This window comes from Loxodonta africana, chromosome 2 (genome assembly GCF_030014295.1).
Source record: "Loxodonta africana isolate mLoxAfr1 chromosome 2, mLoxAfr1.hap2, whole genome shotgun sequence".
Taxonomy (NCBI): domain Eukaryota; kingdom Metazoa; phylum Chordata; class Mammalia; order Proboscidea; family Elephantidae; genus Loxodonta; species Loxodonta africana.
This window is the reverse complement of record NC_087343.1, coordinates 217,774,701-217,801,429: the sequence shown is the minus strand read 5'-3', so window position 1 is coordinate 217,801,429 and position 26,729 is coordinate 217,774,701. Positions and strand designations below refer to the sequence as shown.

Below are 26,729 nucleotides of genomic sequence, written 5' to 3'. Positions count from 1 at the left end.
TATTTATTGAGCAAGGACTATTTTCCAGACTGTTCTAGGCACTGGGAATACAACAGTACAGACATGGCCCTTGGTCTCATGAAACTCTGGTTGTGGGGAAAGAGAAGAAAGTCAAGTAAAGTTACTGAAAAATTTTGAGGAGTACAGCATGAAAACTACAGATGTGTGATCTTAGTAAAGGGAATGATGGTGTGATTTTGTGTGTGTGTGTGTAAGAGCGACAGACTGAAGAATGTGGAACAGACTTGGGCTAGCTCCTGAGTAACAGGTAGGAGACGTAACAAGAGATGAAGAAAGGATTTCAACCAGCAGTGAGGACCTTGTGAGGTTTCCAGGCATGAACTGGTATCCCTGGTTACATCTATCATGGCTCCGCCAATACTGAGTATCTTGGGAGCCCTGGTTGAGTATGGGAGAGGTGAACTGCCCAGAGTTGGAGATTCACAAGGCCTTGGTGGTACAAGGTTATCAAGGCTCAGGATTACAGATATCACATAAAATAAATAAATAAACATTTGAAAACCTCAGGATGTAAATGCTCGAGGTTACAGCATACTCATCAGCTCATGGAATCTATATAGTAATTGAGCCCATTAAGAAGCCTACTAACTCTGCTATCTAGTTTTAGAAAAGCTATAATTTTGTATTGCTAGCTATCAATTAGCTTGTTTTCTTCATCTGTAAAATGAGAAGGTTGGCTAAATGATCTGAAAGTCCTCTCCCAGCATGGTCAATGGTGAATGTCAGGGAACACGTGGAATTCTGAAAGTTCACTCACTTGTTCAACATTGACATTAAATGTTTAACTGTTGATGTTCAAAAATCCAGACTCAGAGCTACTGCAGCTCTGTTCAGTCTATGCACACAAAGCCCTTAGTTTTATGCACCATCCTGGTTTTAAAATAAATTGTCCCTGCAAAGTGTAACCTAAACTGCAGTGGGAGAAATCTTAAGTGTCATGGGTAATTGAATAGGGCAGATGATTGGACAGTGATATAACATTGAAACAGACCTGCTGGACAACTATCAGAGATGAACAGTTTTCAATAATTACAAGCTTGGAAAATTGCTTTGGGAACATTGAGAGAAAAGGAGCTTTTCAAGTATCAGGATAGTAGCTGGGGGTACTAAATAAATTTATGCAAATGTGGAGCACCGATCAGAGCTGAGATGGACTCTGGGCAATCAATGTAGAGCCTCTTTTATCCCTCTCGTTAATGATGAATAAGAGTTAACCAGACCTTGGTTAGATACTGCCTTAGGCTGGCTTCTCTAGAGAAGCAAAACCAGTGAAACACACACACACACACACACGCGTATTTTATATATGCATATATATATATAGAGAGAGAGATTTATCTCAAGGAAATGGTTCTTGTGGTTGTAGAGGCTGACAAGTTCCAAGTTTACGGGTTAGGCTGAGGCTTCTGACTCACGTAGCTGCTGGGGCTGAACTAGAGACGGGCAGGTCAGACAGGACAGCAGGCCACCGGCTCATGGGCTGCAGAGGCTGACAAATCCAAGATAGGCAGGCAATATGGCAGGCCACTGGTTTAAGTCCCAAGAAACAGAAGTCAGATGATGATGAGCCAGATGCAGGATCCAGAGCAAGCAAAAGCCAGTGAGCTTTGCCAAAACATCCATGTATATTGGATGTGGGCCACAGCCCCGAGGAAACTCCCCTTACAACTGATTGGCTGATCATATCAGATCACGTTGTTGAGGAATTACATTATATCATAAAATGGAGGAGAACTACATCATTACATAACTGCCAAATTACATCATTACGTCACTGCCAAATCATTATATAACTGAGAATTGTGGCCCAGACAAGTGAGCACACAATCATTACAGGTACTGAAATCCTAAGATAAAATATTATCAACTGGACAATTAGTAAAGATCATTAGGGTACTAGTCAGCCACTTTCGTTGAATATTTTAAAAATCTTACCACTTGTTCACTGCAATATGATTTTTGCAATATACTGTAGAGTCGCTATGAGTCGGAATCTACTCAGTGACAATGGGTTTGGTTTTTGGTTTATACATACTCTTGGAAGAAACAAAGCTATGCAGGCTTTTTCAAACAGCTACATTTGTTATACATCTTGTAATTGAAATTGAGATACTTAAGGCTCAGGAAAAATTCAGCATGAACTCTATAGGTTATTTATTTGAAAATTCAATCTGCACTAATAGCTAATAAAACCAAACCTGTTGCAGTCAAGTCAGTTCCGACTCATAGTGACACCATAGAACAGAGTAGAACTGCCTATAGGGTTTTCAAGGAGTGGCTGGTGGATTCAAACTGCAGAACTTTTGGTTAGCAGCCCAGTGCTTAACCACTGTGCCACAAGTTTTTTTTTTTTTTAATAGCTAATAGCTCTTTATAAAAGCATATTTGATGCATTATTACTGAAAGGAATCTTTTGCATAGCTAATTGCATTTTAGTATCATACCCAAAGCCTTTGTTTATGTGGATAAATTAAGGGTTCAGTCTTCACAGTATAAGGTATAAGTGTTAGTCAGTCATTTTCCTGACAAAGTCAGTATTTTATTTATTTGTAACCTCACAGTGTATTGATTAATCATATTTTTAAGTCCTGAAAGGTTCAAAAGTGTGATTTTTCTTCAAAATGGTGAGATATATAGTAGTTGGGAAACCCTGGTGGCGTAGTGGTTAAGTGATACGACTGCTAAGCAAGAGGTCTGCAGTTCAAATCCACCAGGCGCGCTCCTTGGAAACTCTATGGGGCAGTTCTACTCTGTCCTATAGGGTCACTATGAGTTGGAATCGACTCGATGGCAGTGGGGTTTTTTTTTTATAGTAGTTGAAATGAAGAAGAAAAAGTGGATAGCAGGAAATAATCATGCCTGAGGTCAAGATGAATCATTTTGGTGGTATCTTCCAGAAATTCCCTGGTCCTTCGAGGTCTGAGTGTTTTTTCCCCTTCCTTTTGCACCACCCTGGTTGATTGGTCAGAAGCACCCTGGGGTCCTTACCTTGAGTCCAAGCGCTGGGCCTGTGCTCAGCTGGAGATCCCAGATATCTGGGGACACGACTGAGCCCTGGAAGGTGGAAGCCTTGGCTGCTGGGAGTGCCCGTGTGCAGCCCACACCTGCAGGCTATGTGCTCATGTGACACCTGACCAAGTGGGAGGGAACATGCTCTCCACCCACAAGAGGTAGACATTGGGTATTCAAGCAGGACCTTTAGTCCCCACCACCTCCTCCAAGGGCAGAGTACTTCCCAGGCCCACTTGGGCTTCCAGAAATGCACTTCATTTTTTATGGGTGAAAGACAATCTCCTTGCATCGTATTTATTTTCTCACATAGCTCTAGGCTATCTGGCAATAGCCCTCTAAGGTATCTGGCAATCCAGACTGCTAAGTAGCACTACCACAGAGGCCTGAAAGGTAGCCCAAGCATTTTTCTTATTTTTTTGGAAAATAAGTCCCTGGGTAACACGCTTGGCTGCTGACTGAAGGTTTGGAGGCTTGATTCCACCAAATGCACCTTGGAACAAAGCCCTGGCGATCTACTTCTGAAAAACCAGCCATTGAAAATCCTATGGAGCACAGCTCTACTCTGACACACATGGGGTCACCATGAGTCAGAGTTAACTTCTCAGTAGCTGGTTACTTGTTTAGGAGAGACTAGAAATTCTTTCTCTCTTTTGAGTTCTCTCCAAAGTGCTCTGGACCCTTGGAAAATTATCTGGTCGAACCTCACATTTTTATTACTTCTGAGAACTGTCATGGGCCTCGCACTTTCTGTCCTGGACCTGATCGTGGTGGCAGGTCACAGATTTTGCAATTTGCTTTTAAAAGACCAAGAGTATGAGCAGCTGCTTGCTGTGGATAATTATTACAAAAAAATGGGAACATGCTAGCAACTTCTTGTGCCATTGGATTGCTCTCATGCACCTTCATTTTTGATGACCGCCATATGCATTTCTGCAGACGGCTTCTTCCCTGTGCGATCTGTTCTCATATTGACCTTCTGGACACGACGTGGTGCAAATGGTTAATGCGCTCGGCTGTTAATGTAAAGGTAGGAGATTTGAATCCACCAACAAGCACCTTGGAAGAAAGGTCGTGATCTACTTCCAAAAAATTAGTCATTGAAAACTGTATGCAATACAGTTCTACTCTTACACACGTAGGGTCTCCGTGAGCCAGAGTCAATTTGATGGCAATTGGTGGTAATACACCTTTATAAAACTTGCTAATGTTTACCTGATGTTCTATTTCTTTCCACTCATTGCCTTCATGTCTGCCTCTAAGCTCTACTGTTGTTATTGTTAGCTGCCCTCAGGTCAACTCCAACTCATGGTGACCTTATGAATAGCACAACAAAATGTCACCTGGTCCTGTACCATCTTCATGGTCCCTGGTATGTTTGAGTCCATTGTTGTGGTTATTGTGTCAATCCATCTCATTGAAGGTTTCCGTTGTTTTCATTGACCCTCTATTTTACCTTTTTTAACGATTGGTCTTTTTTGATGACGTGTTCAAAGTAAGTGAGCAGAAGTCTCGCTCCACCATCCTTGTTTCTAAGGAACATTCTGGTGGTATTTCTTCTAAGACTGATCTGTTCGTTCTTTTGGCAGTACATGGTATATTCAATATTCTTTGCCAACACTACAGTTCAAATGCTCCTAACTATTGAACAGTTTAATTATTTTGTTTCTCTTTGAGTTTCAGTTCATCTTTTCATCTTTAGGTTCCACCTGGGATAATAGGAGGTGCAGTGAAGAATGCCAGACATCGTTAGAAGAACTAGGTTCTGATGCCAGTTATTCTATGAGCTACAAAGCTTTGGGCAAGACTCATGTCCCCTCTGGGTCTCAGTTTCCTCATCTGTATTGGGCACGGGGGATGAGGTGATAAGTTCTCTGGAGCCCTTTTAAGCTTTAACTTCCAATGAAGTGAAATGTGAAGACAAAGTATAGAGAGGCTAGGACCCAAATTTAAGCTTATGTGAACACCTTTCTTGGAAGATGCCAGGCACAGTTTTGCTACTGAGAGGGTTTGGAAAGATTAAAGCTCATTCAAGTAAGACCCCTCTTGCTTTTGGTGCCTCTTGGTGCTCAGACTCACTTGGCATCAGAGGATCAGAGCATCGCTGCCAGGTGGAGACGTCTTTGGCTACATACTTTTGGTGAAAGAGGGCTATAAACACGTTTGCTGCATTTAAAATTCCTTGGTAATGCAATTTGCTTGTAGAGAATTTTTTGACCCAGAAGATAAATATAGTTATACACTACCTTAAATATTAACAGGATCGTGAATCTTTTCAGCCTGTTTCTGTAAAGCAAGGAATGAAGAGTAGTTTTGTCTTGGTCCTGCCATAAATATATGGCAGAATGCTGCTCCGGACAAGCATGCAGATTTTTGTTATCTTCCCTTAATTTTGACAAAACGGGATGAACCATCATGTACTCCTTTAACATTATTCCATGCTCAAATTTGTGCCAGAGACTTTAGTGACAGGAAAGCAGTGTGATATAGTGGGAAAGGTACAGGGTTGGAGTGGCAGACAGACTTGGGTTCAAATCTCAGGTCTTCTAATCACAACCTTGGGGCCAAATTATTTGAAATCTGGAAGCTGGGGATAACAAGACCTACCTCAGAGGATGATTCTGAGAATTAAGTGAGACGCCTTGTGGAAGGTAATTGGTGTAGGGGGTGACTTTGGACAAGGGGCTTTAGCTCCTTGATTTTCAGTTTTCTGGATTTTGAAAGCACCACCAGGCTGTCAGTGTGTTGTACTGTGATGACTCATGTGTGGCTGTGATGCCGGAAGCTATGCCACCAATATCTTAAATATCAGCAAGGCCACCTGTGGTAGACAGGTTTCAGCAGAGCTTTCAGACTAAAATAGTCTAGGAAGAGAGGTCTGGTGATCTACCTCCAAAAATTAACCATGAAAACCTTATGGATCACAACAGAATATTTTCTGACTCATTTGCTTTGGACATGTCATCAATCTCTGTATCAATCTCAGCGGTATCAATTGCTGGAGGATGACATCGTGTTTGGTGAAGTAGAGGGCCAGCAAGGGTATGAGAGACTCTCAATAAGATGGAGTGGCACAGTAGCCGTAACAATGGCAATTGTAAGGATGATGCAGGACCAGGCAATGTTTTGTTCTGTTGTACATAAAGTCACTGTGAGTTGGAGTCAACGCAAAGGCAGCTATCATCATCATCAGATTTTGAAAATGGAGGTTAATAGAGCTCACCTCCCATTAGACATTACAGACAGTGAATGGAATGCACCCAGCCCAAGGTGCCAAGCAAGACTCAGCAAAGGGTGGCTGATTTTAGCTCTATTACATTGTGTTCTTGGCCTTCCTGGGACCTGTACTCTAACTGAGGATATAGGCAGTACCTACACCAACCAGGTCCTGGAATCAAAACACACTCTAGGATTAGGTTCTCAGGGGCTTTGTCCAGCTTAAGAGAAAATGAGTATCGGGAAGCACAGAAGGAGTCAGGCTCCATGGGCAAGGGAAGGCTGAGCTTCCACTGACCTTGAAGGGCCTTGAAGGATGCGTAATGAAATTCTGATAGGAGAAGAAAAAAAAAATATGGCTTTCCAGGAAAACAAACCACACAGGTAAAGGCAATGAGCTGGTAATAAATTGAGCAGCTTAATTGAACAGGGTGATTGGTAGGGGAAGGTGGGAAAGGAACTGGGATAAATTGAGCCTTAATGAGGACCTTGATCATAAGCAGGTCACCCACAGACCACTCCAGTGGTAAATGCTTTGCAATGATCAGGTTCAAAGACCCAGTTAAGATGGCTAATAATTAAAACCATATAACCAGCCCCATCTCCCAATCATATCTGGGTGAACCCCTAGTGCAAAATTCACTCTCTGCCCTGTCTTACCTGACTTCAGAGAGCATTGTGGTTTCTCTCCATGCCAGCTCGTGCACTATGTAGTCAATTTATAGTTTACAGGGATTTCTCACACAACCATGCGCATTTTCCACTGAGGTCTGTACTTTTTCCTAGACCCACCCAAATTCCAGAGTATGGTTCACCGGTATGCCAAGTTCATATTCTTTCTCTTCTGTGTCTCTCTCCTCCCTTTAGAAAAAAAACTTAGGCGACAGTTACCTTTTTAACGTTTCAGTGTATTTTTAAGAGCAAAGAAAGAACCTCAAGAAAAATATATCATTGCAATGATAATTTCTGGTTCCATTTGCCATGTTGCTTCTAGAGGCAAGTCCAGTACGCTAGCTGTCACATATAAATGCTCGCTGATCACATTTTGAGTGGAGAGAGGAGTGTATTCCTTTTCAAATGTTAAAAAAAGAAAAACTGCTTGAGGATTGTGCCTGAGGATGACCTAGACTCTGCAATTCAGGGTTTCTTTACAAAGTGAGTTTTCAAAAGCAGAACTACGTGTGTGTACATATACATATATATATTTCTGCTTTAAATATTTATATTTATGTAAATCCCCCATGCATCTGTCAGTTTGTTGTGCTGTGGGGGCTTGCGTGTTGCTGTGATGCTGGAAGCTATGCCACGGATTTTCAAATAGCAGAAGGGTCACCCATGGCGGACAGGTTTCAGCTGAGTTTCCAGACTAAGACAAACTAAGAAGAAGGACCTGGCAATCTACTTCTGAAGGTAATTAACCAGTGAAAACCTTATGAATAGCAGTGGAACATTCCCTGATATAGGGCCAGATGAGGAGCTCCCCAGGATGGAAGGCAACAATGGGCTCAAGCATAACAAGGATTGTGAGTCACCAGTATTTCAAACACCAGCAGGGTCACCCATGGTGGATAGGCTTCATTGGAGGTTCCAAACTATGACAGACTAGGAAGAAAAGTGTGGCGATCTACTTCTGAAAATTGGCCAGTGAAAAACCTACAGATCACAACAGAACATTGTCTGATACTGTGCTGGAAGATGAGCCCGCTAGGTTGGAAGGCACTACACAATAGCCACAACAATGGGCTTGAGGATGCCCGTGACTGTGAAGATGGTGCAGGATTGGGCAACATCTCATTCTGTGGTATATGGGGTTGCCATGAGCGCAACTTGATGGCAGCTAACAACAACAATGTTATCTCTGCTAGTAGGAATTTCTCCCAGGTTTATAGGTGAGACACTAAGAAGTTAGATAACTTGGTGAGGATCACCTCCTCCCGCCCCGCACACACCATTCCCCTTAAGTGGGGACTCCAATCCAGGGCTTCCACTTCCAAGTCTAACCTTTTCACCAGCTGCCTAAAGCAAAAGCCTTGCATTCACCTGGGTGAGGAAGGAGGATTGGAGAGAGATGGGTTTTTTGGTTTTTGGGGGGACCTGGAGCGGAGAGAGAAGGAACCAACATCTGTTCATTGCTTCCCATATTCCGTGCCATGGGCTAAGAAACTGAGGCTCAGAACAGTAGTGTAGCTTACCAGTGTACTGTGGCTAGGAGATTGTTGTTGTTAGCTGTCATCAAGCCAGCCCCTGACATATAGTGACCCATGCACAACCGAGTGAAATGCTGCCAGGATCAGACTGTGATCCACAGGTTTTCATTGGCTGATTTTCAGAAGTGATTGCCAGGTCTTTCTTCCTAGGCCATCTTAGTCTGGAAGCTGTACTGAAACCTGTTCAGTATCATAGGAACCCACAAGCCTCCAGTGACAGATAGATGGTGGCTGCACCTGAGATGCGCTGGCTGGGAATTGAATCTGGGTCTACCGCATGGAGACTAGGTTACGAGACTGCACACGGGGAATTTGTATCCAAGTATGTGGGATTCCAAAATCCATGTTCTTTCATTTGATCAGGCTGCCTCTCTTATGAGAATGACCTTGTTTTTGGTACTTCTAGATGATCTGTGAGGGGCTTTTTCTCACTCTCCTCCCATCTTTTTTTCTGTAAGCTTCCAAGTACTTTTGTCAGACGTTTTTAGCTCCCCATATATGTTTGCTAAGAACACTCAGGCTGTGATTTTATTTTTTTAATTCTGTTTACCCTTTTTTTTCCCCTAAACTACCATACTACAGCACTTGACATTTTGCTAACCGCAGGACGGCTCTGAAAAACCAGAAGGCAGTCCTAGCAAAACAAACTTCAAGTGGCATGTAGGTTTAAATCCATCACTGAATTGTTCTGAAGGGAACCGGCATTGCTTATTTATTTCCTCTCCGTCGTTACTGCTATCTTTGCCGGATCCTGTGTGTGTTCAAAAGTTCGCCAATCTTATGAAAGAATAAACTTGAAAAGCCTTGCTTTAATCATTGCAGTAATTAGCAAATTTGGGCACAGCATTATCTTCCCCTTTTTATTGGAAACACATTCAACAATGAGCTTGTGGCTTATTCAGATTTTGTCAGAAAACTGAAGTACGTAACTCAAAAAAAAGCAGTTACCTACTTTTAAAGGGGCCAGAGTTGCTGGAATTTTCATGTTGTCAGTGATTGTTACGGAATTCATCACACGATGGTTGCACATGTGATCATCCTTCCAAGCTAAGCACATGTTTTAAGAATCAGGATACGTGTTAATTTATTGAATAACTTGGTTGACTTTAAGGAGGAAGGGGAATGGGTTAGCCGCACTTTGAAGAGTAAATAGAGGACAAGAAACAATCACCATCAACAGGCTCAGAAACAGCTGTTCTCCAGCCTTTGAGAACTCTGATTTGCCAGCCAAACATTAATCTCTCAATTCCTCCACCATTTATCTGGAGCATGTGCTGGGAACCTGGCTTTCAAACTCTTTCGCCATCTTTTCTTGTTGTACCTTCAAACTCTCCACTGCTTCTTTCCTTTGACTCCCAAGCATTCTCAGGACTCCCCTCCTTCTTTCTTCTCTGTTATGTGAGCCAGCGGTGGCACTGTTAACTGTGTCTTCTTCAGAAAATTCCTACTGTCATTTGCTATTGGGCCAGAGACTCTTTGGTCTTCTATCTGCTTCTGTGATGATTCTTTCTCTTTCTGCTTTGTGGACTGTTCTTCTTCTCCAACCCCAAATTATATCTCCCAAAGTCTTACGCTCAAGCTCTTATTTTCTCTTTGCACTCTCTTGGCATTCTCTACCTTACCCTCATGACCATTCTTCATCCTATTACTTCAACTTTTGTTCATCTACAGCAAAGGCACAGTGGTGGTTCAGTGGTAGAATTCTCACTTTCCCTGCTGGCAGCCCGGAATTGATTTCTGGACAGAGCACCTCATACACAGCCACCACCCATCTATCAATGGGGGCTTGAGTGTTGCTATGATGCTGAATAGGTTTCAATGGACCTTCCAGACTAAGACAGACTAGGAAGAAAGGCCTGGTGATCTGCTTCTGAAAATAAGCCAGTGAATACCCTATGGATCACAACAGTCTGATCTGCAATCAATCGTGGGGATGGCAGAGGACCAGGCAGGATTTCATTCATTCTGTTGTGCACAGTGTCTCCATGAGTCAGGGGCTGATATGAAGGCAGCTAACAACAATAACACCAACAAGGTCTTCTTTGAGATCCAATCAGTATTTCCAACATCCCCTGAAACATCTTTCCTGTAAAAACTGCTCAGTTCTCAGCACTTACTTGTTCAAAACTCAACTCATATTATTCTTCCTCAGTCCAGTTACTTCTCCTGACTTTCAGTTCCTAACCACAGCATCCACATTCTTTCACCTCTCTAATATCTTTAAACTCCTTCACTCCTGTATACAATCCTGTGTGAGCCCAGAGAGCCTACCTTCTTGATGCATCTGGCATGAGGGTCTCTCTTTCCACTGTCTGCAGCCACTGTTCTGAACTGGGTCTGCTTTAGTTACTCCCCAGCCTCTCAAAATACCCTTCCAACTAGTCACTTGGCTGCAATGGTCTCCCCACATCACTGCCAGACTAATATTTCTAAAGTGCAGCTCAGAACCCATTAGCTCACTGGTTTAAAACCCACACAAAACCTTCAGTGACTCCTTATTGTCCACCAAATTCAGCCCCAACAAGTCCGCCCCAATCAGTCCTTCCCATCCAGTCCTTCCCAACCAATCCTGCCCAACCAGTCCTCCTCAACCAATCCTGCCCAACCAGTCCTATCCAACCAGTCTTCCCAACCAGTTCTTCCCAACTAGTCCTCCCCAATCAATCCTGCCCGAAGAGTCCACCCCAACAGCCCTCCCCAACAAGTTCTTTCTAACCAATCCTGCCCCACCAGTCCTTTCCAATCAGTCCTTCCCAAACAGCCTACCCTTGAATGTCATCTCTATGACAGAGGAACTAAGGGTGTGACCTCTAGAGATGGACAGCTTCGCTTCAGAGCTCAGTTTAACCCCTCCTGAAGCTGGCCACAATGAACAGTTCTTGGCCCCCGTGTCCTGGTTTGCTCGTCTCTAAAATAAGGCTAACAGTAAGGTCTACTTCATAGGCAGTTGTGAGGATGAGGAAGTACTAAGTACAGCGCATGGCCCTTAGTGAGCCCTTAGCAGTATCAGTTATAATCCTTGTCTTGGTTCTTGTCATCACCCTCCTATTCCATCCTATGGTCACCTCAACCCCTGTCAGTGTGGGGGCTTTTCTTCACTTCTCTTCTATCGTGTCTTTCCTCATGCTGTTCTCCTGGCCTCTGATAGCTCCTCCTCCTCATCCTGACTCTTGAACCCTATTATCCCTCAAGGATCATCACAGATGCCCCCAAACCTTTCCCAACTGTCCCCAAAGGATATGCTCTTTCCACCTCTTACTTTGCACAGCCCTTCGCCAAGACCCTTCATATAATTCTTACCATGGCCCAGCTTGAACCATAGCCATTCTTGTGCTTTGTGTATTTTGTCTATTTCTCCACCTCCATTCCATCCAAGCCTCCTCCCCGACAGCAGACGGAGGTTCCTTGAATCTTCTCCATCTATATCTTCTGAAGTATGACCACTGCAGAGCAAGTGACCAACAAGCGTGTGCTGAGTGGAGATGCCCGAGGGTTAGAGCCTAACTATCCAAAACAAAACCCAGAATGAAACAAAGCAGCTGCCATTAAGATCCGACTCATGGCAACCCCAAGTGTATGGGGTAAAACTGTGCTCCTTAGGGTTTTTGGTGGCCGATTATTTGGAAGGAGATCACCAGGCCTTCTGAGGTGCCTCTGGGTAGACTTGAACCACTAACATTTTAGTTAGCAGCTGAGCATGTTAAACATTTGTACCACCCAGAGACTCCAACTATCCAAAATCCTCATTCGATATACTTTTCTGCCAACTATAGGGTTCATAATGCATAGACTATTTCTTCATATGTAGAAAGCATAGATTAGGAAACATTCCCAGGATATTGGATGAGACAAGTTAATATCCACAATTACAAAGTTCATGTTTAAATATACAGACTCTCATGCAGTCCTAGACTCTGAAACACCATATACCGCCATAGACTGCTCCGAGTCAGAATGAAATGCATTTGATTGTAATCACAGAAAAGTGGGTCTTATGGGTTTTATCCCTATGACATTTCATCTTCAAAATGGGCAAATCTTAGAAAATTCTCTTCAACTTAAAATTTAAAACACATTGAGAGCCAAATACCTTTATTGCCACAGGTATGTTAACACAGACCATATCTAAATATAGCATTTGGGAGAAACTAAAACTACGCTAATTATGTTGTCTCCTGGATTTGCTGCACCATGGATCAAATCACCCCTTTCCACCCCAGGATTGCAGTAAATTCTTCCTTTTATTTCTTTCCCTTGTTTTCTTCTCCAGCCCACACTCCCACGCTGAACCCTGCTGGCTCTGTATTTATTTTTCTGCTTTATTTCAATTTTCTTCATTTTTTTCCTTTCCAGAATGCTCTGCATGGCTCCTCTTTTTCCCCTATTGAGGTTACACAGCTACCGTATTGTAGGCAGATGGTAGCTCTGCCTGTTCTCACTCGGAAAACTTGTCCCTCTCATTAATAATGCCACTTCATAATTCTGCAAACCAATCTACCCTTTTGCAATGTCCATCGAGGAAGAAAATTTAAAAAAAAAAAAAAAAAACAGTTTCCATCATAGCGTCTCACGTGTACCAGCGTAGACCTATGCTCCATATGGTTTTCAGTGGCTGATTTTTCAGAAATAGATCACCAGGCCTTTCTTCTGAGGTCCCTCTCAGTGAACTTGAACCTCGAATCTTTTGGTTAGCAGCCAAGCGCGTTAACCGTTTGTACCACCCAGAGACTCTAAGAGAGAAACCAAAAACCAAACCAAACTAAACCAGCTGCCTTTGAGTCAATTCCAACTAATGGTGACCCCATGTGTTTCAGAGCAGACCTTCTCTCCACAGGGTCTTCAATGGCTATGATCTTTCAGAAGTCAATTTCCAGGCCTTTCTTCCAAAGCACCTCTGAATGGGCTGGAATGCCAATCTTTTAGTTAGTAGCTGAGCACTTAACCATTTGTGCCACCCAAAGTATCTCCAAGGCAGAAAAGGCACCAGGAAATAGTTTTCGGGTATATGTTATTTCCAAACACTGCAGATGAAAAGCTCTGTGTTTGCAGGTTGGAATGGGTGTAGATTCATAGCGCAACTGAAGACATAATTACAGCAAAAATTTGTGCCTTCATGCCAGTGCATGTTGATTCAACAAATACTACCTGAGGCATTACCTGTGCCCAGTACTGGGAGCACGAAGCTAGAATCACATACAGTCTCTACTGCCTGGGAGCTGGTAGGTCAGGGTGGGAGATAGGCAGCTACCCAGGTCCTTGTATAGTAGGACCGAGCAGATGACCCACGGCTAGGATGTTGTGGGGATCATGAAGCACTGCCTGGCCCAGGCTTAGTGGACCAGAGATGGCTCCCTGATGCTGATGCCGGACTTAAGCCTAAGCCAATGGAGAAAGTTTACAACTTTAGTTACGGAAAATTAAATTATAGGCATAGTGATGTTAAAAAAAAAAGTTTCCGAGCAACACTGTCTTTCAAAAGAAATATAAAATACAGTGCATGCAAAATCAGATTCAACAACTGCTTAAGTAATCCCCAGGTTCAAACATGAAACAAAATCTACACACAAGATTCCACTACTGTGTATCTGTGTACACTTAGTTATATTTCCCTTCAAATTTTAAAAGTTATATATGTAAATGATTTAATCAAATTATCTCTTTGAGGCTTACCCTTATTTTTGGTTTCTTATCTATTTTTAAGTCATATTACATTTGTGTACCCTCACTTACTTGTCAGTTTGTCATACTATGGTGGCTTACGTCTCACTGTGATGCTGGAAGCTATGCCCCCAGTATTTCAAATACCAGTAGAGTCACCTATGGTGGGCAGGTTTCAGAAGAACTTCCAGACTAAGACAGACTAGAGAGAAAGGCATGGTGAGTTACTTCCAAAAATTAACTAACGAAAGGCTTGTGGATCACAATAGAACATTGTCCAAATTGCTTGGTTTGGGTATGTCATCAGAAGGGATCAATCACCAGAGAAAGACATCATGTTTGGTGAAGGAGAGGGCCAGTAAGGGTGAGGGAGAGCCCTGGTGAGATGGATTAGCACAGTAGTCACAATGATGGGCTCAAACATGCTGAGGTACATAAGGTTGCCAAGAGTTACAGTTGACATTATAGGAGACAATACATTCCGGTGAGGATGTGGGGATGTGTCTTCGTAAATTTACTTAAGTCCTTTTGGAGATAAGGTGGATATAAAGAAGTAAAGGGGTGGGAGTAAATAAATTATTTGGGGGTGCCTGTAAGCTGTTAGTCTGCAATCTCAAAGGCTAGCCAGGTGCCTGCTATAGGAGGGCAGCTCCCCCAAATACAAGGTATAGCCAAGTGGCAGCAGGAACAACATAATGTGTTCTTTCTTGACATACGACACCGTGCTTCCCACACTGTGATCGTTAAGGTTGTGCGTCAACTTGGCTGGGCCATGATTCTCAATGGTTTGGCAGTACGATGTACTTTGGCAGCCGTATGATGATGTGATCACTTCCATGATGAGATTTGATATATTGTGATTGCCTCCATGATGGGATCTGCTATGAGTAGCCAATCAGTTGAAAGGGAGTTTCCTTGGGGGTGAGGCCTGCCTCCAATATAAGTGGACTTTCTGGCAAGACTCATGAGCTTTTGCTGGCTCTGGATCCTACAGCTGGCTCCTGCTCATCTGACCTCCAATTCTCGGGATTTGAGCTAGCAGTTTACTTCTGTCTTGCCTGCCAATCTTTGGATTCATTGGTCTTCTCAGCCTGCGAGCCAGAGCCCTGCTGTTTGACCTTCTGATCTTCGGTTCGCCAGCCCCTGTGGCTTTGTGAGTCAGCTGTAGTCTCTAGCCTGACCCAGGTTCCAGCCTCTATAACTGTATGAGCCATTTCCCTAATATAAATCTCTCTCTCTATATGTTTATACATTTACTGGTTGTGCTTCTTTACAGAACCCAGCCTAAAACACACACCAACCACAGCCTATGTTAACTGTCTTCAGTAAGGATGCATAAAGTTGTGAGAGGGCAGGAGGAGATGGAAACAGTTTCGTGGTCCGAAATGGTTGTACAACTCAGGGTTTAAAGTTAAAGGATGTCTTGCTACAGGACTTCTTAGTGTTTGTGATATGTTACTGATCACTGTGAAGTTCCAGGAGGGTATTATAGAACATGAAGGATTTCCCAAACCTGAGTACAGATCTTCCTATTTCTCGCAGACCTAAAGTTATACAGAATTCTCAGGAAATGCTGCTCACCAGTAGAGCTGCCCAGAATAGTAGATGTTTTGCTGTCAAACTTGATCGTGTTTTAGGACCCTCCCTCTCATCTCTGACTTGTCTCTTGCCCACGGACAGGATGTGTGATGCATATGGCCGGCACCTAAAGGGTCTGTGCCGTAAGGATCCCTTCCTCATCACCAATTGTGCAGTAAGGATCAGCATGAATCCAATCCCCAAAATGTGGAGATTGAGCCATTCCAACTTCTCCATCCTCATCTCCAGCCATCCCTGCAGCATTCTGTCTCTATGACAGTAGCCTCCCGGAGCTAGGTCAGAGCTTACTAGTTAAAAGGACACCATCCTTCACATGGTCAAATAGGCAGATGCCAGCTGTAAGTTTGGGGAGTCTGTACAATATCCCAACCTTCTGCCTGCTGATCGCAAATTCAGGGCTTGTTTCCCACTATCCCTTCAAGATGCCAGCCAAAAGGTCAGGAGTCCATATGACACTCTCACTTTCTGACCTTCTGGTTCCTACTGCCCCTTTGAGTTTGATAATTTGTTGGGAAAATTCACAGAATTCATGGAGAGTATAACATACTTATGATTCAAGATTTATTATAGCTGAAAAGGATACAAATGAAGAGACACAGAGGGTGAGGTTGGGGAGGGTTTCAAATGCAAAAATTCCATTTCCCAAGAGATATGCTACCCTCCCGAGAACAGATGTTCTCATCAACCAGGAAGCTCTCTGAGCCTTATTTATGTTCAGGGCTTTTACCAGGCAGTCCTATATGAGATAGACTCATGCCTCTTGATGCTAGTTGAGTGAGTCTTTTCTGGTCCAGCCAGCCCTTACTCTCCAGCACAGATGCTCAGATGTGGCCTGAAAGTCTCAGACCACGGGATCCCAATTACTGCAATGGTTATTACTCTGGAGACAAGGACAAAGACCTCTTTACTTAGCATAAAACTAGGTCATTTAACCCACAGGGTTTCTCCCCAATTCCCAGAAGACTGAGTTATAAAGGCACTGGATTGGAGCCCTCCACTCATCTCATCTTCCCAAGGTTGTCTTGGCCCCTGGGAGAAGCTAGCCCTTCTTCTGCCCTACCACTCTCATCCCTGGCTTAATTCCCTTAAGCTCCTGGTGGCCGGGTAGGTTGTGGTGTCCGGAGCTGGAGCCCTGAGTTTCTGTTAATCAGTTTATCACAGTATCTGTATTGAAAAGGAAAGAGTCATGTGATACCATCTCCAACTCCTTTGTTAACAAGTGCTGTTAAGGGTCATGATCAATGTCTGACATTTTTACACTATTTAGAAGGATTTTTTTTCTTTGGGTACTTAATCTTTAGTCTGTACCTTAAGGAGAAATTATAGTTTAAAATTTATTAAAGAAGACAAGATGTTTAAAATAGAAGACGATTGTGGTATGATCTTGTTGACATTGAAATATTGTCTCTTTATGCCTACACCAGAAAGATGTCCATCTGTGTTTTATTGACTATGCAGAGGCATCCAACTATGTGGATCATAACAAATTGCAGTTAACATTGAGAAGAATGGGAATTCCAGAACACTTAATAGTGCTCATGTGGAAACTGTACCCAGACCAAGAGGCAGTCGTTTGAACAGAACGAGGGGACACTGCATGGTTTAAAATCAGGAAAGGTGTGTGTCAGGGTTGTGTCCTTTCACTATACTTATTCAATTTGTATGCTGAGCAAATAATCCGAGAAGCTGAACTATATGAAGAAGAATGCAGCATCAGGATTAAAAGAAGACTCATTAACAACCTGAGATACGCAGATGACACAACCTCACTTGCTGAAAGTGAAGAGGACTTGAAGCACTTATTGATGAAGACTAAAGTCTACAGCCTTCAGTGTGGATTACTGCTCAACATAAAGAAAACAAAAACCTTCACACTGGACCAATAAGCAACATCATGATAAATGGAGAAAATATAGAAGTTGTCAAGGATTGCATTTTACTTGGCTTCACAATCAACACCCAAGGAAGTAGCAGAGAAGAAATCAAATGACATATTGCATTGGACAAATCTCCTGCAAAAGGCCTCTTTAAAGTGTTAAAAAGCAAGACATCACTTTGAGAACTAAGGTAAACCTGACCCAAAACCAAAAATACAAACCCATTGCCTTCGAGTTGATGCCAACTCACAGCGACTTAATTAACTCATATGTACATGAAAGTTCAACAATAAATAAGGAAGAGCGAAGAAGAATTGATTTATGATGAATTGAATTATGATGTTGTCAAAGAATATTGAATATACCAAGGACTGCCTGAAGAACAACAACAACAACAAAAAATCTGTCTTGGAAGAAGTACAGCCAGGATGCTCCTTAGAAGTGAGGATGGTGAGACTTCATCTTACATACTTTGGATCAGCCTCTGGAGAAGAACATCATGCCTGGCAAAGTAGAGGGTCAGTGATAAAAAGGAAGACCCTCAGTGAGATGGATTGACACAATGCCTGCAATAATGGCCTGAAACATAATAATTGTGAGGATGGCACAGTACTGGGCAGTGTTTCATTCTGTTGTACATGGGGTCGCTATCAGTAGGAACTGACTCGACAGCACCTAACAACACCATACCTACACAAGATTTCTGGGTGGCACAAAAGATTTGCACTTGGCTGGTAACCAAAAGGTTGGCAGTTTGAACCCACCCAGCAGCACTGTGGAAGAAAACGCCTTGCAATCTGCTTCCATAAAGATTACAGCCAAGAAAACCCTATGCAGCAGCTCTACTCTGTAACACATGGGGTCCTCATGAGTTGGGGGCCAACTCTCGACACAAGACAGCAACAGTAACATGCCTACACAGTCAGTTTCATTATTAAGGTTGTAAATGAGGGACACACACGGAGTCTTTGTCACTTTCACATGATGTAATGTAGCTTGCTGTGTGGATATAATGGTTGTGATGCAGCTTGCTGTCTCTATACAAATCTTTTTCATGGACTATTGAAAATACAAAAAAACAGCATAAAGGTCTCATTATTTAGTATTTAGAGAATGCTAGGCACTGGTGGCACAGTGGTTAAAGTGCTCAGCTGCTAAATGAAAGGTTGGCAGTTCGAACCCACCAGCCACTCCATGGGAAAGAGATGTGACAATTTGCTTCTACCTTGGAAACCCTATGGGACAGTTCTACTCTGCCCTGTAGGGTCGATATGAGTTGGAATCGACTTGACGGCAATGGGTTTTGTTTGGTTTAGGCCTCAGCTTCCAGGCACTTCAGGATTCATGTATTTTCTTTAACTCCTACCAGGTATGTGGGGATGGAGTTCATGAGAAGAGTATAGACGGTACCAGTTGTCATGATGTTTCAAAGCAAAGGATGAACTTTTCAAACTTCTTGAAAAAGTGTGGATAAACACAAAGGATAACTTAGGAAGTAGGAAAGCAAGGCTCAGGGAGCCAACCTTGTGTTCTTTGGCTGAGGACTAAGATGGAGAAAGATATCAATCTGTAAATATTCGAAAATGTAAACACCATTGAGTGAGAGCATATCTGATAGGCATAGGCTTAGCAATATTAATACCGAGAAATGACACTGTAAATTGTGACCGGCCACTGGACACAGCGCTAATGGAAACTGAGGGAGGAGGGAGCCTAGGCCAGACACCGATATTTCACAGGAGAAAACCCTCAAGTTCTTTCAATGAGAAGTACCTTCTTGATGATCAATATCATTTTGTATTCTCGGTGCAGGAATGGCATGATATTCTTCAGGTTTCATTTCAAGCTGAGAGCTTTTCAAGTGGAAAAGTGAACCATTAATTCTGTCATATGCAGTACAGACATACTCTGCCCATAGGAAAACCAGCTTCGATAGTATCTTACCCTTGGGCCTAGATAAGACCTGAAAGCTCAGCCACAATGTATGAGTTTACATTTCATCACAACAAGCCAGTGAAATGAGCAATATTCTAGATATCATCCAGATGGTTTTTCCCTAATCACTGATCATTAGATACATATAAGCATGATTATTTGGTGTATTTGCTTATCATTTACTTACGGGAAAGCCAGCAGTTAAAATTTGCATATATTAATTCAACCATTCATTGAAGAAACAAGTATTGGGTCTTTATTATGTATGACACAGAGTGGGTTTATCGTGAAGTTAATGAACTCAAGCTTCAGGGCTCCTCACTTGCATTACCCCTTTTCAAAGCATTGTCCCTAACTTGACGGTCACAATTTTGCTTTCATTTTCTTAAAGAAGGCCACTAAATTGTGTAATCTCCCGAAACAAATTGTATAATCTTCCAAAACAAACAAACAAGAACAAACCAGTTGCCATTGAGTTGCTTCTGGACTCACGGTGACCCCAAGTGTGTCAGAGTAGAACTGTGCTCCACAGGGATTTCAAGGCTGTGACTTTTCAGAAGCAGATCATCAGGCCTTTTTTCTGAGGTGCCCCCGGGTGGATTCAAACCACCAACCCTTTGGTTACTAGTCAAGCACCTAGCCATTTGCACCACCCAATGATTTCTGTATAATCTTCAGGTTCCATAAAACCCTGATTGCCTTCTGGTGCCGTAACTGGAGAAAACAGCAAAAAATTTCGTAGTCACCAGCATGACACCAGGGCAACTCCAACTAAGGCAGGATGTGGATGGAAACCCCAATCCAGGTCACTTGGGTCCTCAGAACACCCTGATTGTATCCCTCCTCTGTGTTGCCCTCTTTGTACGCAAATGGCTCAGCTATGCCTCTGAGGGTTAAGGAGATCTGTAGCCCCAGTACCTAGTCAGGCTCAGGATTCCATTGACCCTGAGGCCATCACCAAGGATATGAGTAGCCAACACAGCTGCTATGGCTGTTGACCAGTCCATGAAGGAAGGGTGCCTTACTTTGTTTAATGTGGATTCTTACATGTCTTAATTTGGGCTGCAGGGTCATATGGGAAAAAACAAAAATTTGATTATTCTGTTTCTAATTTTTTCAAATGCTTCTTCTTTGTATCTTCAGTCCTGAGGTAGCTGCCATTTAATTGCTTCTGACAGAAAACAAATTGGATAGTTGGCACATGTGTGTTTCTGTGCCTCAAATAAAACTTTCTCCTCCTTCTTGTGTATATTCTGACGTTGTAAGCATCATCATAAGCCACAATCCATCTTTCTTTAGTGATGAAAACACCTATAATGTTTTGCTATAGAATTTTCGGTCTAGAAGGATAGAAAGAATTTTAGGAATTAGGGCACTAATGTGCATTTCTAGAGTCAAATTGGATTGTTGATTTATTCACAAGTCAGACATGGTGCCCGTTGAAGAGACTAGGGCTTCAGGGCTCTGTGGAACTCCAAATGGACCTCGTAAAGCTTGGACCTTTTCTTTATGAAAAAAGCACTTAGTTATTGGCTAAAAAGCCCTGGTAATGCAGTAACAGCAGTCCCTTAGTGATGCAAATGGTCACCATTCTCAGCTGCTAGTCAAAAGGTTGGAGGTTCCAGTCTACCCAAAGATGCCTCTAAAGAAAGCCTGGCAATCTACTTCCAAAAAATCGGTCACTGAAAACTCCATGGAGCACAGTTCTATTCTGACACACATGGAGTTGACCTGATGGTGACTGTTTTTCTTTTTTATTGCTGGAGTAAGCGTGTGTTACATGGACTCTGACTGCATTACACTGAGTGGAGACCCCCACATCACTGTCTGAGGTGATCTAGAGAGCACTTTGCAGAGATGGCAGCAGATGTCAGGTTCAAATTTCTCACCTCGTCTTTTATCAGGAGTGTCTTTAAATTTCTTTTTTCTTTAGTCTCAATAAAAATAAAGCTTATCAAATAAAATTTTTATTTTTAGATTATAAGTGCCCTCCAGCTTGCTTTTAAAGGTGGGGAAGGAAGCTTCATTTTGCTCCTATAGGTGATGGTAAAGTTGGGGAAAGATTTGGCACTTCTGGGGCTGCTGGCCTCTAAAGCTACTACCTGACCGTGGAAAGTCTTCCCCTGTCTATAACTGGCACCAGGAAGTTACCTGGGCAGCGGCAAAGAGCCGGGGGTGTGGGTCAGATCTGCCCCTGCCCAGGTCGCTGCATCCTTGAGGGGCACAGAGCAAGCCCGCCCTTGGTCACTTTGCTGCCCTCCTCTCTGAGCGTTCCGCCCTGCCCCGCCACACCCCGGCCTCCAGCTGCACCTAAGCTCCAGCCCCCAGGCGGCTCATAGAAGATGAAGGTGAAGAGCAGAAGAGAAAAGGATGGGTAATAACCTGTGCCTGTTTTTTCTCTTGCATCTTCACATTAATGAGCAACACTTTCTTCTTTGTAAATATCAAAGCCAACATTCACTCTTGCAATGGTTTCCTGATGACATTTGGGGTAGAGTCATTTTGACTTGAAAGAAGAATGAAAACAGCACATTTGGAGACATCCGATTTCCTCTACTGTCAAGTGTTTGAATTTTGCAATGGAAAAGACAGCAGTTACATTACCTATACTTCAGAAGGGTGACCAGAATGATTCATGAGGTTTATATGCTTTAAATCAATGTTCCCAGAGGTTAGGCATCTGTAGCCTTACCCTGCTTTCAGCTCATTCTCTGGCCCGCTAGGTCTGTTCTAAGATACTGATGCATCCAACGTACAAATACACTTTACAGGCAGCCTTGGAGTCCAGAGCTATGTGTGCAAAGAAGTCAGTGAACTGCTCTGTGTCTAACAGATAGAGAGACGGGTTCAGCAGAAGGCTCATTCTAGTTCCTGACATTTACTGACTCAGTCCAAAAAAGTTTGACTCTGTATTTGGTGCCTAGAGCCACATAGGAGTGGTTTTCCTTGTACCACCCTTTTTATTGTGGTCAGGTATATAATCACACACACACGCGCGCGCGCGCGTGCCTGTGTGTACCCCAAAACAAGAAAGAGCAGCTCTTTGCAGACTTCCTCAACACCAGAGCAGAATGAGAGTACGCTCACCCTGTGTGAAGGGCTGAGAGACCTGCTTTTCTTGGCTCTCCAGTACTGCTGGCATGTGAAGTGTGGGGTCTTTCTTTCTCTCTTTGCCCCCCAAAACACGAGCTGTCTGCATTGGTTATAGTGTGCTGAGAGGAAATTGGAGAAATAGCACTTTCTGTAAAATGACCACAATGGTTGGTGGGAAGAAGGAGTGGTAAGAGGGAGGGAGGTCTCTTTCAAAATGTGTTTTCCTTAAGCAACGAGAATCACAAAGCTCAACTAAATCTATTTCTATAAAACCCCCAAACTACTTCTGGGTCTATTTAACCCAGAGCAGAAACATCAGCTCCGTTATTTGATTAGCATTTCTGAGACAGGACTACTGGGCATTTGGTTAAATTCTTCTTTCCAACTTTTTCTAAGGTGCTGGGAAGGCCTGTCATCCGGCCTCTGGGTCCCTCCCAGAACGGTCACCTCTGAGATTTACAGCTCAAAAAGGAAGACGTTGCTAAAAAATGAAACTCCGAGAAAGTATGGAAGGAACGGTCCTGGTAGAAGCTGTGTGTGAGGTAAGTGCTTCACTGTTCATCTGGAAGGCTCCCTGGTACTCACTCTTCACAAGACGATGGTATTTAAAAATGCATTCTAGTTCTGTTATACTCTTTTCTTTTGATTCTTGGGACAGTTTTAAATTGGAGAGAATGCATCACCTAAGGCTATTGCCGATTGCTACATATTTAACATTGACAAGAGAGGCCAGAACCAGGCAGGAGAACTGAGATAAGCTGGTTGTGTGTGTGTGTGTGTGCGCGCGTGTGTGTGATTTTGAGGTTAAAAAAAAAAACCTAAAACTTTAAGAATCACAATATTTTCAAAATCCTTCCTGTAAGCCAAAGAAAATCTGATGAAGGTAATTTCAGATGAAAAGAAATCGATCTAAAAGTTTCTTAGTGGGAAAAAACTGGGGTCCTTAATTTTGTCAAATTGAATACTATAATGCTGCTTTTGCTGTAAAACCTGTAACCAATGACTTAAGGAAATTGTAAGGTCCATAAGCTGCTACTGAACAAAGAATTCTTATTTCCTTCAGGCAACTAAATGCAGAAGTAGAAAGAGGAGGTAAAGCTAGGTTTCACAGGAACAAAGTGGAAATTTCGCCCAGTGTGATACTTACTTGCTGAGAATAGTCTAAAGTCACAGAAAATTATGCGCAAACTATTAGAAAAGCACAATCCATGGGTCGTGAACAAAGTTCATAACATTTCCAAAGTCAGAACTGTTTACATTCTTTATACCTTACCACAGAAAACTTACATAACTTTTTTTCTCATAAGGATAGGTAACAGACTTTAAAGTATTCCAGTGAGGTTTTGCCTTACGGCAACCCAAACTGATCTCTCCACCGACAAAGGAAAATAACTGACAGAAAGTCACCCGCAGAATTGTATAATCGCTGAAAATCAATAACAAACTTGCTCTGACAGACACCAGGAGGAAAAAAAAAAAAAAAAAAACACTTGCAAGGAGAAGTGGGAATAATTCTTTTCCTGCGATCTAGATCACTTTCAACCACAGCAAACAAGACAACATCTGGAAATTGTTTCTCAGGAAAGAATAAAACACTTTTTTTTTTGTCCCATCATTAAGGAAAAACCCGTTTTCCATATGCAAACAGCACTTGTAAATTCCCCCAGATAAGCTTAGAGTCTTGAAGGATTTAAGTCAGTCTTAAAAGAATCACAACTTTCTCATTACCTTTGGAAGTAAAGTGTTTCAAAAAGATCCTCTAGCTTGTCACTTGCACCAGGGTTGGAGGAAGTGTGGACCTCTTACCTGCAATGAATGTGGACTCCTGGCTGAATGTGGAATTATGACAAGGTTAAAAAAAAAAAAAAGATCAGTTCATGCAGGTTGCCTTGGAAAAGATAGGTGCTTAGGTTTTCTCCAGATGAAGAAAACTCCCTTTCGTTGCTCACTGTCAGTCAAAAGCAAGTTGTTACAAGTTTGAGTAGGAATTACCTGAAGGAACTGAAAAGAGAAAGAAAGAGATTGGGAGAGATTGGGCAGAGGGAGGGAGGGAGGGAAGAAAGAGAAAGAGGGAGGGGAGAGGGAGCAAAGGGAGGAAAGTAGAGAGAGAGAGAGAGAGAAGGAATCTGAGAAAGGAGCCCATGATGTCAGCAGTGCGTCTCAAGGAAATCTACAGACCAGCAAAGGATTCTAATGGACACCCAGCTCCAGGCTCTGCAAACACCTGTATAAAAGAAACTGATGCCCTTTTTAAAAAACGCCAGTCAAGCTTTGAAGAAACTTCCGCCACTCTTCTCCAAGGCTTTTTTAAGGCCCCTTTGTCTAAGTAAACTATAAATAATAAATAACCAGATTATCTTTTCTAACAAGCTCTCCTTTACCCATACGTTTTCCCCTCCTCTCTCCCATTCCAAACGAATATTAACAAAACTCCCTGCCTCCTTGGAAAGTCAGGACAAACTGGAACAGACTATACATGCAGCAAATATGCATGCTTATAAGCAGGAAGAAACGGGAAAATGCATGTTTTCAGCTCAATCCCCTTATGGCCTTGTTGAATTTTTCCTATAGCATCTGGTTTCCCTGATCAAAAACTGTAAAGACGTTGGACAGACATGGATGAAGTTGAGTTCTTCTGGGTCCAGGAAACTGGGAGTGGGGATATACATTGGAATTTGGTTTCCAACATTCTTGCAAAGACTTAGGCTCTTTTATGAGAAATGGCCAGAATTCCCTCCTTGAGGCAGAAATCTAAGGGGAGATCTTTAGGTCTCTGGAAAGGGAAGCAGCGAACTTGTTTCTGGAATGCAGTCCTGTGTCCTTCTTAGCCTAAGCTGTTCCATGTCACGGGAGGCCAGTCCAAGGCTCATGAGGTTGACTGCCTTCTGGGGGCCAGAGTGCAGTTGTTAACCGCCCTTGAGTCATCCCCCAACTCATGGTGACCTCATGGATAATGAAATGAAATACTGCCCAGTCCTGCACCATCCCCATGATTGGTTGTGATCCATAGGGTTTTCACTGGCTGATTTTTGAAAGTAGATTACCAGGCCTTTCTTCCTAGTCTAAGTCTGGAAGCTCTGCTAAAACCTCTTCAGCATCACAGCAACACACAAGCCTCTAGTGACAGAGAGGTGGTGACTGTGTATGAGGTGCATCGGCTGGGAATGGAACCCTTGTCTCCCACAGGGAAGGCTAGAATTCTACCACTGAAACTTGGTAAATCCTGAGGCAGGATGGGTTTCCCATAGGTGTCTTTGCTAATGAGGTCCCCGCACACGAGTACAAAGCAGTGCCAAGGGAAGCAGAGGCTCTTTTGGTAATGAGGGCGCTGGTGACATACTCACAGGACCTCCGCACAGACACCTCAGTGGGGCCAGGATGCTGCATCTGGCTTAAATTGGAGGGTACCGGGTGAGGAACGTCTTGTTTTTGTTGGATATAAGTTATCCTCCCTTTCCCCTGAATTTGCTGCACCCCTACGCTTCACCTGTGTTTGGCCACTGCTGTTCCGAGGACGAGATCTGCCCCATTTTCACCTCTCCCTCTCCCTGACTTGAAGCCTGCCATAAACCATTGCACTTCTGTGTTTTCCAAGTGGTAACGGCACACATTGGTCTCCTTTCCGTTGTCCCTTTCTGTTCCTTGAAGAAAGCGGATCGTCTTCAATCTGGATATGCAAGTGGTGACCTCTAAGAGAGGACCTTGGGCTTCCAAGGGCGTGGGGCTTGGGGAAATGAAGTACCCACACAATGTTTGGACTTTGAGCTGGTGAGTCTTATTCCAGAACTCTAGGATCAGAGATGCTCCCCACCAGAGTACTGTAAAAGTCCAATACCAAAATGGGTAAATGCAGAGGTGAGGGAAAACAAAAAAGGAAAGACCCAGGGTTAAAGATCTGACAGTGTCCCACCTCATGTGATTCACACAGGCTTTTTCCTCTGCCTGGAGCCCATCGGCGGCACCAATGGTTAACGCGCTTGGCTGCTAGCCAAAAGATTGGCAGTTCAAATCTACCCAGAGGCACCTGGGAAGAAAGTTCTGGAGACCTACTTCTGAATAACCAGTCTCTGAAAACTCTGTAAAGCACGGTTATACTCTGACACACGAGGGTTGT

The 26,729-nt window shown here is 43.1% G+C and overlaps 1 protein-coding gene across 1 annotated transcript in view; it reads right to left on the bottom strand.

The window, feature by feature from the left end:
• The window catches only part of KCNJ15 (potassium inwardly rectifying channel subfamily J member 15), a 64,050-nt gene extending 39,524 nt beyond the window's left edge, over nt 1–24,526 (bottom strand). Inside the window, exon 1 of the mRNA XM_064279455.1 lies at nt 24,344–24,526. The gene's annotated coding sequence lies outside the window, so the exon portion shown is untranslated. The remainder of the gene's footprint in view (nt 1–24,343) is intronic.
• Between the last annotated feature and the right edge of the window lie 2,203 nt (nt 24,527–26,729).